We start from the raw sequence: 14,287 nt of genomic DNA on the forward strand, positions 1-14,287 counted from the left end.
ATAGAGCAATTTTCCTCACCTTAGCTTTGAGTTAATGAGTCACTGGTGTTCAGTGGTTTGTTTGAAGTACAGGAGGAACAATTCAGTTTCCTCGTCTATTCCCCATCCTTTTATTATCATTGGGTTTAAGTTTGACTTGAGGGTTTCTGTGGTGGTGACATCATGCAATCCTCTGAAGACATTTGTCTATAATTAGGGCTTTGCATGATTTGCTACATCATTACCCTGTTTTTCTCCACTTGTTGCCTCTCCTCATACGTTTAGACTGTAAATACTTTTAGGCAGGGATTGTCGTTTTTTAATTATGCGTGTCTGGTGTCTAGCACCCTGATTCCCTGATCCATTGACCGATGCCTGAGTTTCACTATCAAAGTTGGCCTTTATTTCATCCATGGGTTTCCATGTGGTCTGTCTGGGCCAGATCCTCAGCTCCATTTATACTAGCTAAAGATCTGACCCTCTGTGTTTAACTTAATTGGCACAAAAGATCTTGGAAAAAGGAAAGATTCCTGTTGTTAGCTGCCTCCTTAATATGGGTTCCAAGCAGAGCAGATTGAAAAAAGGAATTTTTATCCTGTAGGAAACTCAATATTTTGACATTTTATTTTCATCCCCAATTGGGATAAAAATTGCAATACAGAGACGACTCGCACAATGAAGAGTTCTGAAATGTTTGATTTTGAAATCTCAACGTGTTCCATTCTGACATGATCAAAATGAAATCTCAGGATTCCCCAAATGAAATGTTTCATTTCAATTGTCCCCAACAGAAAATGTCACCAAACTTGTTCTTTTCCCACAGAAAAGATCAATGAATCCCCCTTTTCCAGTGAGAAACCATTTTTTTTCCACCAGCCCTAGTACCAAGTTATTTTTTTGCTTCCTAGGAAATCCTCTGTATCATAGCCATGTGTCTGTAAAAACAGACAGATATAGATGTTATTAAAATCCTGATATCGGCACCTGCCCCTGTTAGACATAATTACCACACCTCTTTCCCCACCTATGCTGTGGTTAACATTTGCTTTAGAATCGGAGTTCACAAACCCAAACCATGGTTATTTGAGGTTAGATCCATGGCAGGAGTCTGTCTTATGCCCTTTATGCAGTTGATGCCGTGAACTGTGCTCCTAGTTCGCCATTCCATCCCTTTTACATTGGTTGCTGTCTCCATCATCTTCCCTCTTGCATGCTCCTGTTGTTTCTGTAGGTCTCATCACAGGACATCGCCCCTGTGCCATTCCAGTAGCAGGCAGAGACAGGGGATGCCCAGCAGGGGGGGTTAGATGGCAGGAAGTCTCATGAACTAGTAGGAATTTTCTGCAGTCCTGGCACAGATTCAGCCCTGCGCCTGTACAGAGCACAGTAAGGTGCAGCATGCATCTTCTCCCTCCTCAGGTAATTTGGCCCCAGCACAGATTAGGGCATCCGTTTGCTGAACTGTAATGTACAGCACCATTTATATCACCAGTGAATGGGGCCCAAGGAATCCTAGCGCTTCATTCTCCTCTTGTTACGCTGGTGTAAATTAAGAGTAACTCCACTGGCATATATGTACTTCCTAATTTTGGAGGTGCTTCTCTATTACATGGATAGATGTTGAGTAAGAACCTACAGAGAGCAACCCCAAAAAGGCAGAGGAGGAGTTTTCTGCCTGTGGCAAAGTTTCCACCCCAACACGGCCTCCTAGCTGGCTGTGGTGCTGTGAAAACATTTGTCTCAGTTTCCCCCACCATCCTTAGGCCTGCTCCAGGCATAAAAGTGTACTAGCCCTCGGCCAGACTACTTTACAGAGTCCCTTACTAAAGTCCTAAAGGAATGTATACAAAACCCAAATCTTCATCCCAGCTGAGTTTAGCTAGCAGTTATGCTCAAATACATTTGTTAGTCTCTAAGGTGCCACAAGTACTCCTTTTCTTTTTGCAAATACAGATTACCACGGCTGATACTCTGAAAACTACCATAATAGTTTCTTTCCTGTACCTGTGCAGAGTTCAGCAGGATACTTTCATGTCCAACTTTGGTTATATCCTAGAAAGGGAAAGGTGTTTGAAATTTGGCTAAAGGGTAGGATTTAGAGTTTGCGGGTCAAATCCAGTGGGTGTAAACCTGGTCAGCTCTATTCATCTTAATGAAGCTACATCAATGTACTGCAGCTGAGGATCTGGGGGGCCAATGATCTGTTCAGGGTAGCAACTCCTGTAAACCAAGCAAGCCACCCAAATGAACGCAGCAATCATCACAGGAACCTAGTGTCAGTATCCCCACCATATTTCTCTTCTGCCCCCAAAACACTCTCTCTTTGCCCTGTGAATGAAATAAAAGTATCCCTCTATCAAGTCACATGCTCCACAAATTGTTAAACCAAAAAAAAAAAAAAAAAAAAAAGTACAGCAAAACAACCCTAAACTAAAATAAAATCAGCTTTTGTCATTTAAAACCGAAACACAACCACATTTGGAAAACTGACAAGACATCCTTTTGTCCACGCTCCCAATGGGCTCTGAAATCCTGGGCATTAGCAAACTGGCCAGGTTTCCATCCCCCCGGTTCTTGCTCTTTTAAAGTTGCAGATTGAGCTTGTTCCTCCTATCTGAATATACAGTTAGATCCAGTTTTAACACTTATTAAATGCGCCTAGATGCAATACTGATGAGTACACTGTAAATATGCTAAACTGTGAGCTTATTGGAGCAGGGACCATCCCTTCCTGGATGTGTGGAAAGAACCTTGCATGTTGTAGAGGTGGCCATAAATTATTAAATAATTATAATAATTGATTATTAATAATCAGGGGTCAAATCAGGGATAAGTGATGAGCTCTGCTTCTGTCCCATTGGTCACATCCCCTTCCCTATTGACTCCTCCCCTTTCACCTTCTTTTATCGGTACACCTCCACTTCCCCCATTTCCCTCCCTGGAGGTTTTGTTTCTCTGTCTTTTCTTCCGTCTTCCCATTCCTCTAATCACTGGCTGTAGCTAGGAAGAAACAGTCAGTGACACTTCATGGAGGAAGCAATGATGCGCACAGGGATGTGGGTGGTTTGTGAGAGTAAGGTAGTGATGCAGGCAGGGAGAGTATGCCACAACTTTTCTTCATAGCCCTACTCAAGTGCCTGCAGTCCCCTTCTGGGCATGTCTGTTCAGCCTGGGAAGGCCCTTTTCCCCTGCTTCACTGGGAGTTCCCTCCATCGTTTGATTTCTTTTTGCCCTACTCTTTGACTTTCTCCTCTTTCCTAGGTAGTTCTCCTCTCCTCCCTTGGGGGCTTTTGTTGTCCTGTTCAGACACACAAGAAATTTATCTGTCATATTTTCAGACAGCTCATTCAATGGTGGAACATTTCCCAATTTGCATACAAAAAAACTTCGCTCAAAAGTAAAGGGTTCATATGTGCAGTGATCATTGTCACAAACACTCAAAATCCAGGAAATAAACAGTTAAGTCCTTATATGCATTAAATGCTAAACTCCATTAACAGCAGCAACATGCTACCAACCCTGTGATCACAGAAAGCATCACACACTCAGTGATCTCAATTCTTTCAAGAGGGGCTAGCCTTTTTCCTTTGTCAAGATACTCTTGGTGCAGGAGAGAGGGAGAGACCATCAGAAAGCCAGTTGCAGCTCCCTGATTCTCAAACCCACCTTAGTCCTGATATAAGTTAGAGCAGCCTAAGGGTTGCTGTGATTTATGGCTGTGGTTAAGGTACTCTAAGGGATCTTACCGTATGCTAGCAGAGAATTGCTGTAGAGGAGCAGAACTCTGCACCATCTGCTCCGTCACAACATACCCCTATGTTGGAGTGGGGAGAAGAAGAAATTTAGGAGCCAGCTCTGCAGGCTTTATGCAAATTGGGAATTCACATCTGCTGGAAGAATTCTCAGATGGCCAGCTGCAGCCACATTACATCTCCTTTATGCTGCTTAAACCATGTAGAGAGGATGGAAATGGGGCTGAGAATCTGGCCCAAAATTCTTATTAAGCAGTACACTATATTATCTGCATTAAAAGAGGGAAACCTATTTTGTGCTTATTGTACCTCAGTCACAAAGCAAGCATGTTTCTTTAGAAGCACAATACATTTTTCATAATTTTTATTTCAACAATACTAGCAGACAGTGTTAAAAAGAATCAAGGTAGCAGTTAAGGCCAATGTGGTTGATGGAGCAATTTGTATAGGTATAACCTATGTTTGGTAAACTAAAGTTAATGACTTATGTGGAGTTGGTTTGCTTGTTTAGCATCTTATACATACGTGAATTTAATAGTTTATTTCCTGGCTTTTGAGGGTTTGTGTCAAAGGTAGTTGCATGTGGACATCCTACACTGTTGCGGAAACCATGCACACACACTCTTCTTATTCACCACTGACTTGCCCTTTCAGTCATTAGTTACTCCTGTGCAAATTGGATGTTAAATGCTACAAAATCAGAATGGTAGCATTTTATTACACTTGATTTGCACAAGTGTAGGTTACTATGTAAAGTGTAGGAGGGTGGAAATCAGACTCTCCATGTCAAATTTTCAGAAGGGCCCAAGAGACCTACGAGGAAAGCTGTATGAATAACTGATTTTTTGGTTTGCTGGGAGTTCCGGAAAGAAATTAGTTTGGAGTCAACCCAAATCAATTTTTTTTCAGAACGTCTAGCAAATTGAAAAGCTAAAAAAGAAAAAAAAAATGTTTTGGGTCGAAGAAAATATTTTTTTTAAGCTCAAACCAAAATGTTTCATTTCAATTGTGAGTGCTTTTAATTTTTTTTTTTTAATTTTAAAATCAAATGGAAGGAAATTTCAAAACAAAAAGTTGTTTTGAATTAAAAAATCAAAATGTTTTCAGAATTTGTGTAGGTTTTTTTCCAACTGAAACAATTCGGGAAAATTCATATAAATTTGTGAAATGTTTGGGTCGATTTGAATCTGCCTTTTTTATCGAAAAAAGTTTCAGCCAAAATATTTCACCCAGCTGAATTGAGTAGCCTAAGAGCCATTTTCAAAAGTGACTTAGAGCCAGATTTGTAAAGGTATTTAGGTGCCTAAAAATGGAGAGAGACGCGAAGTGAGATTTTCAAATACACCTAAACAGATTAGGTGCTGCTTTTGAAAATCTCGCTAGGCACTCATCTACATATTTAGGCACCTAAATACCTTTGTAAATCTGCTCTTTAGGATTCTGTGCCCTGTGACTTTGCCTCCTAAGTCACTTTTGAAAATTTTACCCTCTGTGTGTATAGTTATCTATTATTCTTCTGCATATGGTGAAAAACATTCACATGTCACTTTTAAAACATAGAAATGTCCCTGCCACGAGAAATGTAAATAGACAAAATGCAGGCAAACAATGGGGGGAAAGGAAAGCAACATACCAGCAAGTGATTGAGTGGTTATGCTAGCCATTCTGCTTGTCAGTTCCATTTTGAGATACAGCAAGAGAGATGGTCATTTCTTTACACAGTTTTGTATAATATACATCCTCATGCTTAAAGCTATATGATCATTAGAATGCTTTTTTCATGGATCATTTCTATTTCGTTCATGGTAGTTATGTTAGAGAGGTACCCATGTTTTACCTGTCATTTTCACAATTTGGCAAAATGCTGGGTATTGTTGTTCCAAAAGCCACTTGGCATTGATTGTTAAAGGTTCAGAAACTGTTACAGGAAGAAAATAAACCCTAATGTGCCTATGTAGAATTTGGAAAATAAATGAATAAATGCAGAGATTCTTACTGCTAATTTTTTTTTTTTTTTTGGTTCATATTGTTTTCTAAGTACAGATCCCTTTTTTGTTGTATGTCTTTGCATTACTGTGGAGGTCCCAGCTGACACGGAGAACTTGCTCCAATTAAAGTCAACAAGAGCCTGTTTCTCCGTTACCCTGCAGCTTATGTTGTCATGTATATCAATGCAAAGCTGGCGTAAATGCCACCAGATCAAAATGGCAGCATTGTACACTCACTTTGCATTGGTATGAACAATGACATGAGGTGCAGGCATGGCAGAATCAGGCCCTGAAAGTTTGGTCAATGGGAGCAGGAGTGAGTCTCAAAGGAAATCAGTTGTTTTCACCAACCAGTTGTTGGGCTCTTCCATTATACTAACCGAGCTGGTTTCTCATTTGTTCCAAACAGCATAATTGAAGCAGAATGGTGCCTAGGCCTGGGACATTAGGAGCACTGTTGGCCCTGTCGTAAATCACAGGTTGTCAAGGATTTTAATGGAAGCCCTCTGAGTGCTGTAAATTTGTGCAGTTTTGCCTGCATTCCCTCCCTCATTTCCATCACAATATCACTCCAGTGGGACTGCAGCCCTGCAGCATGTGCCAGGCAGCCTAGATTGGTAGGGCACAGGGGAAGAAGGAGAAAAAAAAGAGAGAGAAGGGGCGGGGGATTCAGAACAGTTGGTATTGCAGAAGCATCTGCCGGGTGGCCAGTTATAGAGTCACCTGGTCCCATAGTGGGGGAAGGGCAATTCATCCAGGGGATTGGAGACCAGGAATAATGTAACCATGGAGGCTGCTGGAATAAAGACAGATGTGCTGCAGTTTACACTCGGCTCCCTCAGTCTGTGAAGCAGTAAATCTTAGGCAAACACAGGGCCTCCTCCTTAGCAATGGAGTTTCTGATCCAAGTTGGTTTGGCAGAGTTACTGTATTTGTACTACACATCCTATCTCCCACTGTTAGTCAGAGGAGGCTTTTCTTTTCAAGATGGATCCTTTGACCAGGTTATCCCCCCATAGCCAACCCCAGCTATCGTCAGTGGAAATGTAGGGCCGTATCCTGGTCCCAAGGACAAAGTTCCCCTTGGCTTCCGCATGACCAGGATTTAGCCTTTTAGGGATTGTATTTTCACACAATTGCCACTCTGGTGTGGAGACTCCAAAATATAGTGAAATCCTTAGCGATGCAGACGCAAATCTGCAAAACCTGCTGTGAAACACAGCTCATTCTTTACCCTTTCCCTCTCAGGATCTCAAAACACATTACAAATATTGATGAATTAGGCCTCACAATTCTGCCTTTCCTCCCTCCTCCCATTGACATAGAATATTATCCCCACAGAGGCACAGAACTGAAGGGACTTGAGCAACGTTGCACAGAAAGTTTGTGGCATAAAAAGACTTCAGATCTAACATTCATCCGGAGTAGGAACAGGTAGCAAAAAGAGAGAGCTGGGGTGAAGGACAAAGGGATTGATGCCTCAGTCTCCTGGGAGAGTTTAACTTTCCTACTGGTGGTCCTGAAAAATCTACTTGGGCTTTCAGACTATGGCTATGTTTGCACTCGTACTTTTGTTGCTATTACTTATGTTGATCAGGAGTGTGAAAAAACACCCCTCTAAATGACGTAAGTTACAGCGATGGAAGTGCCGGTGTGGACAGCGCGATGTCTGCGGGACATAGCTACCACCGCTTGTTGAGGGTAGTTTAATTATGTTGACAGGAGAGCTCTCTTCTGTAGGCATAGAGCGGCTACATGGTAGATCTTACAGCGCACAGCTTGCCGCTGTAAGATCGCTCGTGTAGACATGGCCTATGACCCCCCTCCATCAAACTGCAAGAGATTTCCCACTGACAACTCGCATATTGTAAGCTCTTCCACTCAATGTATTTTTACAGCGCTTATCCCAATGGGACCTCCACCCTGAAGAAGGCATGCAAATGCTATTACAAATAAATAATAATAATGATGAAAAAGACAGAAAGGACTCCCGTTTAAAGGCATTTTATAAAAAAAAAGGCAAACTGCTTCAATTTAAAAATAAAATTGGATTTGGAAAGCAATACTATCTGATTACTTTAATTCTTTTGTTTTAGAACAGTTAGTGTATTCTTAAAAGCAGCAGCTGCACATGGGCAGTGATATTGTCTAGAAAGTCATATGGATCTTTAATCCAGGGATTTATTACTCAGCAGCAGTGGATGTAACAAACTTCACTGGTCCTAACAGACCCATTAGAACTGACAATCCTCTTTTAAAGGGATCACGGCAAATTTGGTCCAAAATTTAGGTTTTGCATTTACCTCCCCCTAGATATTTTCTAGGAATTCAGATTCACACATATCGTCACAAAAAAGATCTAGTGTGTCACATTGGTCAATATAGTCCTTTGATCACAATAATACCTAACCTTTGCATTTAATACAATGGACTCCAAAGATATGTAAACTTAATTCAGTAATGACAGGTTTCAGAGTAACAGTCGTGTTAGTCTGTATTCGCAAAAAGAAAAGGAGTACTTGTGGCACCTTAGAGACTAGATGCATCCGATGAAGTGAGCTATAGCTCACGAAAGTTTATGCTCAAATAAATTAGTTAGTCTCTAAGGTGCCATAAGTACTCCTTTTCTTAATTCAGTAAGGTTTTTTCAAGGGTATTTCAAGCAATTTCCCTGTCACAGTCACTGCTAGGGAGTGAGAAGATAGTTAAACTTTACAATCCATTCAATCTTTGGCCTCTCTCCATTGAGACCCGAACCCCTTTCCCTCCCCTCAAAAAGTGATGTGTGTGTGTGTTGGGGAGGGGGAGGAAATCAGCTGTGGTGATTTTTGAAATCTGGGTACTTGTCCACTAGAAATTGGACTGAGCCCCCCCCCCCACCACTCATTTCACATAGGCCACCAAACAGCCATCATATGGTAGCAGTGTTGCCAACTCTTGTGATTTCATTGTGATTTTATTGTTGTTAACTTAAAGCCCCCGGTTCCGGAGTCATGTAATGTTGTGAGAATCTCAGCTTTCATTTTTTTAAACAAACAGTAAGTTTTTAGATCTCATGGTTGCACAGAAAAACTTGCAAATGTGACCCATGTGCACCCTAACACCAGACAGCAAATAAAAAACCCTCAGTTATTATTTAAACCTCCATGATTTTTAAGCCAATCTCATTATTTTGTGGGGGGGACCAACTCACAATTTCTGAACATTTGGGGTTGGCCATATTGTGGCAGTGAGTGGCTCACATTAGCTATGCTCTAGATTTAAACTAGCAACAACAGTCCAGCCGGCAGTGCAGCTGGGCTAAGGAAGGCTCCCTGCCTGCTCTGGCAGCTCCCGAAGTGGCAGCATGTCCCTGTGGCCCCTAGGAGCAGGGGTGGCCAAGGGGCTCCACACACTGCCCCTGCCCAGAGTGCTGGCTCCATAGCTCCCACTGGCTGGGAACCGCAGCCAATGGGAGTTGCGGGGGTGGTGCCTGCGAGCACAGGCAGACGCAGAACCCCCTGGCCCCTCCGCCCAGGGACATGCCAGCCACTTCCGGGAGCCACGCAGAGCCAGGGCAGGCAGGGAGCCTGCCTTAGCCCTTCTGTGCCGCAGGCCAGGAGGTGCCTGACGTAAGCGCCGCCTGGCCGGAGCCCGCACCCCGCACCCCCTCCCGCACCCCAACTCCCTGCCCCAGCCCTGAGCCCCCTCCCAAACTCAAACTCCCTCCCAGAGCCCACCTCCCGCCCCTCAAATCCCTCATACCCGGCCCCACCCCAGAGCCCACACCCCCTCCCACACCCCAACCCCCTGCCCCAGTCCTGAGCCCCCTCCCAGACTCAAACTCCCTCCCAGAGCCCACCTCCCTCCCCTCAAATCCCTCATACCCGGCCCCACCCCAGAGCCCACACCCCAACCCCCTGCCCCAGTCCTGAGCCCCCTCCCAGACTCAAACTCCCTCCCAGAGCCCACCTCCCGCCCCTCAAATCCCTCATACCCGGCCCCACCCCAGAGCCCACACCCCCTCCCACACCCTAACCCCCTGCCCCAGTCCTGAGCCCCCTCCCAGACTCAAACTCCCTCCCAGAGCCCACCTCCCGCCCCTCAAATCCCTCATACCCGGCCCCACCCCAGAGCCCACACCCCAGGCCAGAGCCCACCCCCCCTCCCACACCCCAACCCCCTGCCCCAGTCCTGAGCCCCCTCCCTCACCCAAGCTCCCTCCCAGAGCCCACACCCCCTTCTGCACCTCAACCCTTTGCCCCTGAGCCCCCTCCTGCACCCCAAACCCCTCATCCCCGGCCCCACCCTGGAGCCCGCACCCCGAGCCGGAGCCGTCACCCCCCACGTCCCAGCCCGGTGAAAGTGAGTGGGGGGGGGGGGGGAGCGCAAGCGACAGAGGGAGGGGGGAATAAGTGGGGGAGGGGCCTTATAAGGGGCGGGGCCTCAGGGAAGGGGCGGGCCAAGGGTGTTCGGTTTTGTGTGGTTGGGAAGTTGGCGACCCCATCGCAGTGACACGTTTGGTGCACTGACGCATTTAGTGCAGTGTTGTCACGGTGACTCATTTAGCGCTGTGATGTCACAGTGACGTGTTTGGCATGGTGATGTCGCCGTGACATATTTAGTGCTGTTGATGTCACGGTGACACGTTTAGTGCCCTGCTGCCATTTCAGGGTAAGGCAGTGGTTTAGAAATGGGTGGTGGAACGGATCCAGTCATGAGGGGGGTCTCCTTCCCTGTGTCTGGATCCCCTTCTCTCTAGGCGGAACCTCAGTTGCTGGCCCCAAATCTCCCTAGGAGGAGGAGAGTGACTTACATATATTCAAATCAGCCAGCGCCCTCACAGCTCTGATTGGCTGCGGTCCGGAGGTTCAAACTGAGGCCCCGCCCCCTGACTCCACACCCGAGGTAGGGCGGTTGGTGGTGACAGTTTGTCTCGAGCTTTTTTTTGAGGGAGGGAGTGGGACAAGGGGGAAAGGAGAGTCGCCGAGAACCTCAACTGCGCATGAGCAGGATGGCACGCGCCCTCACTCTCGGGAGCGCGAGGCCAGAGCGTCCTAACATCGCCGTGACAACCCTCTTCTCACCCAATCAGAAACCTGGCTGACGCTTGGACCAATGGGACTGAAGTAGGTAATGCTCTAAAGGTCTGGGGGAGTGAAGAGGAGGGCCGTCGGTATGTGTTTCGACCAATAAGAAGGCAGGAGATAGCCATCAGGGTAGGCGGGGTAGGGGTGTAGGTTGGTTGAGAGCGTTACGAGGTGAGGGGGAAAGTTGGGGAACAAAACGGGGAGTGAGGAGGAGAGGAAGGGAGCGGGGTCAGGTAAGAGCGGGGAACCCTCCCCCCATTATCCTCCAGCGCAGAGCCCCCACCTCAGCGTCCCTACGCCCCCGATTCTCCCCAGCGCAGAGCCCCCACCTCAGCGTCCCTACGCCCCCGATTCTCCCCAGCGCAGAGCCCCCACCTCAGCGTCCCTACGCCCCCGATTCTCCCCAGCGCAGAGCCCCCACCTCAGCGTCCCTACGCCCCCGATTCTCCCCAGTGCAGAGCCCCCAGCTCGGCGTCCCTACGCCCCCTATCCCCAGTGCAGAGCCCCCAGCTCGGCGTCCCTACGCCCCCTATTCTCCCCAGTGCAGAGCCCCCAGCTCGGCGTCCCTACGCCCCCTATTCTCCCCAGTGCAGAGCCCCCACCTCGGCGTCCCTACGCCCCCGATTCTCCCCAGTGCAGAGCCCCCACCTCGGTGTCCCTCCACCCCCGATTCTCCCCAGCGCAGGGCTCCCCCGCATTTTCCCCTGTGCATATTTTCCCCTGTTCAGAGTCCACTCCAGTGCAGAGCCCACCCTGATGCAGAGCTCTCCCATTGCCCCCCAGTACTGGAGCAGAGTTGGAGGGACCTGACAGGCCCACCCCGCTGCAAGAGTGAGGAGTAATAGGAAGCAGTCCCTTACTTTTCCTTCTTTTCCCCTTTTTTGGGAACAGTACCTAATCATTATCGTTGCTTTCCCTACTGCTGCCAGATTTGAATTGTCCCCTTACCAAATCCTCTGACTGGTGACCTCTAGTGGACAGCGTTGTTGTCAGGATAGGGATGGAGGAAGGAGAGCAGTGCTCCTTAGCTAAGGTAGTAATATGGTGGGCACTGCAGGCAGTAGGGACATTATAAATATTTTACTAAAAACCCCTTGTCTCCCCTAGACAGGGTAGCTGTGTATGCAGCACAGTATCTGACTATGTCTTGCCCTTGTTCTAGCCATTTGTTGTCTGGCACTCTTGCTGAGGCCACATAGGCCTTTGCAATTTCTGAACACCTGTGCGTCTTTGTTCGTGAAAGTCTTATTGAGTGTCACTTTTCTTTCCTTGAGCCCACCGCCTGTTGTTTATACTCAGTCACTCACTCACGCTTTCTGTCTCTAGTCCCACCTTCTTTACCCAACAATATTTCCCCTTCCCATTCTTCACACTCCCCTCCTGGGGAGATGTGCATATAGATATCAGACAGAGGGTAAACAAAGACATATATTGTACAGTAATTTATCCAAGTTGTGCAATGACTGATAGTGAAATCTGTGTAGATAATACAAGCTTACCTATGGTGTTGGTGAAACACCCCCACTGTCTGATTAGTTGGAAGTGAACTAAAAGCCTTTTATAAATTACATTACTCATAATTAAATTTCTAAAAGTAAGTTTGCAAGTTGCTGCTTGAAGAATCTGTAGCTGCAGTTTAATCTGCCTTCCACCAAGCAGGTGCTTGTTCTGCATGAGTAATGCAGAAATGAAAAAATTGAGATACTAGGAGAAAATATGTACTGGTAACAATCATCCTGAATTATGTGTATATGTTCAGATACCGCAGAGATGAGTGTGGCATGTGGACTCGGTCAAAAGCCCACTGAAAGAAATAGAAGGGCTCCAATTGACTACAGTAGTCTTTGGATTGGGGTAAAAAAGGCCTGGATATAAAATGTTTTTAAAATAGTTTGATTCAATCATACTATATATAAATAAGAGAAAAAGACTATATATTACAAATATAGTAACATTTTCTGACACACTTTAAATTCAGTGGCCCTGACACTTTGTGTCATCATTTACACCGATTCAAAAAGTGTGAAGTGAATATATAATTCTACCAAATCATTCACTCACTGGTGGTAGCATATTTCATCCACTTTGCACAGATGTGAATGACTACACAAGATTCAAAGCCATGGAGAATCAGTGAGTCTCTTCAATTACCTTCCAATAGTTCAATGTTGTGCATTTGTCCTGCAAACATTGATGTAATCATGAGCCCTCAAAACAGTATGATTAGTAATGGTTTTAGAAATCCTTCCTTTACAATTTATAGCTGGTGGACCAAATTCAACCCTGGTGTAATAGCAGGGACTTTAAGGCTGTCTGCACTGGGGGTTTTGCCAAAATTTGCCAGTTGTTAATACTGGTTTAGCTGCATCAGTGGTAGCTATAGTAAAAGTACTAGAGTAGATAAGACTTCTGTGGCCATAGGCATTTTTGATGCCATGTCTTATGACCCTGTTCAAGTCTTAAATACATGACAGTAAAAATACCAGTGGCCCCTGGCATCTGGTTTGCACTAGTAGGGCCATTTGTTATGCAATGGTGCTGAACCAGATATAGCACCGGTGAGAACTTTTTGACAGAAAAGTCTGATGTAGACAAGGCCCAAGGGAGTTACAGCAGGGATGAATTTGGCTCAATGTCTTACAGAGACAATGTCAATTGAAAAGAATTTATATCAAATTTAATGTTTTTAATCTAAGGTGTTGCCAGTAACACAGGAATTATATATAAATTCATCATCTGTGTTACTGGCAACACTTTAGATTATACAAATGAAAAGAATATTTACATCTAATTTATTCTTCACTGTTTGTTTACTTTTTGCATTTATTTTGCAGTCAATTTCATCTTTTGGTTTATTTGTTCAGTAGCATATTGCTGCAATATTTGGGTTGAAACTTTGCAGGGGAACATTTGTTTATTTTTTGTTATGTTTATATTAAAAGCCTGTTTCCATTGGAATTTTTGGGGAAAGATTGAATTGTAGTTTCTCTTTTGTGAAAGATTGCTAATTATTGAATTGTGGCTTTGCATGTGGGTCGTCCATGTGGTTAATCTTCCAGGATTGGACATTCTTTGTCTTGCCAAAAAGCTACTGCATTTATATTATCTAAAAAAAAAATTCAAAAAACTGTACTGATCTAGGATCAATAAGATACATTTTACACTTTCCTTTGAAAAGCTCTATTTTTTAAAATGTGAGACAATACAAAAAACAATATTCAGGGTTCTCTAACTTGACAGAAGCCATAATGATCTACAGCAGAAAGCCAGATCTAGACAGGTTATAATGAAACACATAAACTTCTGGAAGGTAATGGGCCTAATTCTGATCTCACTTACATGGGGGTGCCCATAAATAACATAACATATATTAGTGGGTTGGTGGTCCTTAATTTTGCATGACAGAGTGTTTGTTTCAGTGTTACAAGGGGATGGGTGGATTTTGAAAATCACCAAAATATGTATTACGTAATTTGTGGACAGCCCCCATCAGTTTTAC

This window comes from Lepidochelys kempii, chromosome 27, assembly GCF_965140265.1.
Source record: "Lepidochelys kempii isolate rLepKem1 chromosome 27, rLepKem1.hap2, whole genome shotgun sequence".
In the NCBI taxonomy this organism is placed as follows: domain Eukaryota; kingdom Metazoa; phylum Chordata; order Testudines; family Cheloniidae; genus Lepidochelys; species Lepidochelys kempii.